Raw genomic sequence first — 4,639 nt, 5'->3', positions numbered from 1 at the left:
TCTTTCCCCTCCTATTTGGCCGTGGTAACTGGCTTTTGTTCAGTGAGATTCTATCTACTTATACAGGGAGAAAATCCCAAAAATATTTCACAAGTCTATTCCCAGCAAGACTATGTGAAGAAGAACCACAAATGAATCGTCATGAAGAAACAGCAATGAACACAATGTCTGGCAGGTTAGTGCATATTAAATACAGAAAAAAAGACAGGTATTTGGAACGGCCATTGGTATGATTTATTGGGACAGAAATATGAAAGAGGTAAGTGAAAGAAAGTACAGAGTTCATACTCAATAGCAAGCAAAATTGATTTTCTGAAACTTGGGCAAATAGCCTTCCTTCTCCTCCACAGACATTGCTGTGAACCTGCCAGCGAAACCTCGGAGCAAATGTAAATCCTTTCCCAGTATCAGCTTCTGTTTTTTCCCAAAGTGGAGTTCTGTAATGTAGACAAGCCAAACTTAATACAGCAAGATAAGCCATTGTAAAGGAACAACTAGTGTTTCAGTTTTAAAAGTAGTAGTTCATCAAACCACTCCTGTGGGCTAGACGCCAACGTGCCCAAGTAAATGGCACTTCAACACTCTGCTGCCATCAGTTACGTTTCCCTTCAGTGCAGCGTTATACAGCACAGGTATCTGATTACAAAAGAAGCCCAGTTCTTTACAGGTAGTTGTATCAAATTAGGAATTTGAAGCCAATTTATTTTTTCTGAGATATTGTAAAGTCAAACTTAACAAGTGTTGAAGACAAGCACAGAAAACACTGGGCTCTGAAATACAAGAATCTTTCTGATGAAGCCAGACACACAAAATAACCAGATTATCAAACAACAGAATGATTGTCCTTCAATTTAATGACCTTCAAATCCCTATTAAAATCTCAGACGACAGAATGCTGAGGTTTGGGAACAATTACTATTAGATGTATGTAATTAATAAATCTACAATATACCCTTAACATTAATTTAGAAAATGGACTGTGAACAGAAGTCCTTTTAAGATGTGAAAGTAGTTATATGCACAGGCAAACACATACAGTATGCATATATACTCAGAGTGGAGAAATGGAAATATTGAGGATAACAGCATGACATACGAGACATAGAAGAATACTGTTGTTTCTACAGAAGAAAGAGTTTGCAGCTACTGATGAGATACATGCCAGCCTGCTGCATAATCTACCAATGCAAACCTGTAGAAGTCGTGTTACTGGTTTTTGTTAGTCTGTTTTGAGCAAGCACAGTTAAAATTATCAGACTAGGAAACAGTCACAATTATTTATTAATTCAGAAGAAACCTGTCTTGTTTTTCATTCTATTGATACATTTTCCATATGTTACAGCTATCATCATTTTTTATGTCTCTGTGAACTCATCTGAAGTATTTGCTCATTGAATGGTTGGAAGATTCAAGACATAACTTTTGACATACTGAAGGAAAAATAACATTACAAGTTTCTGCCATGCAGGTCTAGAGTGACTCTAACCCAGTCACATTGCCTGTAGTGCCTTTCTTAAAGAATCTGAGCTCCTGCATTAGTTTGAGTGAGCTATTTAATTTGGCCAATTTCTGTTTGTTAATATTTACTTGCAATGCGGTAACTCTTACAAGCCAGTACTCCACAGTGTGAGTTTACAGTCTGTTTCCTCATCCTCACTCTTGTAAAAAGTACAAGTCAAGAAAGATTTCAAGTACTTGGATAATCAACAACAGAGCAGAGCAACAAATAAGTGCAGAGAGGCAGAAAGGAGTAACTATAAAGATTTTTCCCCAGAGAAAAAAACATAGATAATTATAAAATTGCTATTAACAAATATACCACAAAAATAAGTAAATATGTAAAAAATAGCAAACTTGTCTTCTCCACTTAAATTCTCTCTTACTGATGGAAAAAACAGTTTTATTTACAGCACACAATCTCAGTTGACAAGAAAGAAAGAAAGGTTTATCAAACTCAAGAATGACCACAGAAGCAGCATGCTACCAAAACACTCCACTAATGCAGGCACCATGAGTCAGATCTGTTTCTTTTGGAGAGGAGTTTTAAAGATGTGTATTACAAAGCACGATCTCTAGCTGAGTGCGAAAAATGAGTTAGGAAATCAGTTATTTACATGTTCTTCAGATCTTGCATAGACAAAAAGCCCGAATTCAGAAACCTGGCTGCTCACAGCCTTACACTGTGTCGTGGGTAACACCCCACTTCACACAAGAAGTTGTCAGAGATGGAAGTCAGCTAACACATTGCCAACAAAAAGGCTTCTTCCATAAGAAAATCCATCTCTGAAATTTTTATAATGTGACATCCCAGTTGGCAGACAATTATGAAAAGGAGCCAGAGCAACTAGTAGAAATTCCCAGGCATTAAAAAAAAACACACAAAAACAACTTAGTTGCAGATATTATTCACCTATTAATAACCACTATGTCTCTATTTACTTTAAGGTTAATTTTCTGGATTGTTAGTGTTAATTAACATCTAGGACTGAATCCAAACATGAATAATTCAACAGGAAAAACTGGCCAACAGCTCTGGGCTAGTGTATAACTTACAAAGGAATGATGTGGTCCCCTGTTACAACAGCACTGACTTGATGACCCAAGAGACTCCTTTGGCCTTGTGTTCCTATGTTAAATACTATTACAAGGACGTGTTCTGTCATTTAATATTAATCAATAGCACAGAGAATGGATACCAGCACAGCAATGTACTAAAACACACAAAGAGTTTCAGTAAGCAAAGCAGTCCAGAACAAAGATCTCAGAACACATACAGATTATTTCAGTCATTAACCCTGGATACACTGAAACTGCTGAACGCTGTTCATAGTGGGTTTTCTTCTTGACTTCGTTTCAAGTTAAATGAAAAAGCCCTGTTCTGTCCCCAGCTGGTACCACACTGGCAGCTCTGAACAAATTATTGAAGATTGTCAAACACAGAGCCAAAATACCGTTTTACCCAATATATTAAGGGACTGTTAGGACACGTATGGTAGAAGTACATCCATTCGTCCATTACAGTTTGAGATAGTCTCACAACAGAAGTCCCTCTTGCCCCCCCTTTTTTTTTCTTTTTTTAATAAAAACACCTAGAAAAATTAGGAAGTGATCTAAGAAGTCTTATAGAAGAACTACTAATTTTTCTATGGACTTGCATAATTCCCATGTAGACCCTGTGTGACATGACCAGCTATGCACTCTTATCTACCAATTCAATACAGTCCAGTCCACAGCTACTTTCTTTTCCTGTGACATAGAGAGACAATGAGCTTATTCACAATTCATTCCAGAGGAGCAAAATAGACACGTAATTTATCTAAACCATAAATGGATGGTAACTTGACATAGTTCAAGATGAAATTAGTGGAAGTCTTGCTACATCTAACTAGTAAAACTTTTTGCCCTACATGCCAGCAGCCAACTAACACAACACCATCACCTTTCAGGGAGTATACAGCTTTGCAAGAAAATAAGAATGATACTGGAGCATTTAATTTGTATACTCTATGGTTTCAAAACAAGCAATACATATTTGAGTAGAGCATCTTCCTTGTTCAAAGCTTCTGCAAAGTTCCCTGGAGTAGGACGTGAATTCTGCCTCAGGCAGACTGACATGACTTTCTTTGGTCTTTGACATGTCTAAAGCTATTACAGAAAAATGTTGCTGACACTTCAAAATTACAGGAAAGATAACATCAATTTCACAATTTTTTTCTCATACAGGTTGTAAACAAAAGGATTTTAAGCTTAATCATTCTTAAGTGGAACTACAAGAAGTGAAAGGTGATTATGACTCACATATTAGTTCCTGCAGAGGGGTCGATTTTAACTTTGAACCCCTTACTTAAAACTGTAGTACACAAACGTCTTGAAAGATTAATTACACAATGCCACTTCAAACTTTCATTTTGTTAACTATTACTTGTTCCTAATTATTCTTATAGTCAACCTTGAAAACACCCTCACTTCACAATCATCGAAAGAGATGAAAGAAATAAGACACTGACTTTTAATTTAAACAGTGCCAGCTACATCGGATATGTCTTAGTCCCTTGGATTTCCTTTCAAAAGCATTTTCCCAGTTGCAGGCAACTAATCTGCTAGCCGTTTGCAATTTAGCAGCACTGCAACATTAGGTCTTCAGGCACTCCTTATTTCTGCCTTAACCTCACCGTGCTCTGTCAGAAAACCCTTCCTTTTCCCTTTGTACCGATTCCCTCAGGTCCAGCCACAACTCCCCTGTCCCACCCGGCTGTGAATGCACCGGCGAAACGTTTAATCCCAAACCTCAGCACCTCGCCTTACCTTCGATGAGAGACTGTCAGTAAAGGCAAAACATATCGGGGAAGACGCTCAGAGACCGCGGTAGTAGCCAGCCCGGGACCGGCTGCGGACGGACGGACGGACGGACGGACGGACGGGAGGCTGAGAAGGAGGCAGAGCCCCCGACCCGCCCTCGCCCCCGACAGCGGCGGAGCCCGCGCTGCCTCCCCTCCGCCGCGCGCTGCAGGGAGGAGCAGTGGGGCTGGGAAGGTTTTGTGGAGTCCTCCCGGTCCTTCCCTACTTCTGCTCGCACCGCACCTGGAGAGCCGGGAACTCTGCCTGTGGCAGATGGGGCTCCTCGACGGGAGCGAACACG

At 39.6% G+C, this 4,639-nt stretch overlaps 1 protein-coding gene across 1 annotated transcript in view; it reads right to left on the bottom strand.

Moving 5' to 3' along the window:
- GPR126 (G protein-coupled receptor 126) overlaps window positions 1-4,639 on the bottom strand; it is a 107,388-nt gene that overhangs the window by 102,284 nt on the left and 465 nt on the right. The window lies entirely within an intron of this gene.

This window comes from Chaetura pelagica, unplaced genomic scaffold, assembly GCF_000747805.2.
Source record: "Chaetura pelagica isolate M959 unplaced genomic scaffold, ChaPel_1.0 scaffold455, whole genome shotgun sequence".
Classification (NCBI taxonomy): domain Eukaryota; kingdom Metazoa; phylum Chordata; class Aves; order Apodiformes; family Apodidae; genus Chaetura; species Chaetura pelagica.
The sequence above is the reverse complement of the archived record's forward strand: the minus strand, read 5'-3'. Positions and strand labels throughout refer to the sequence as shown.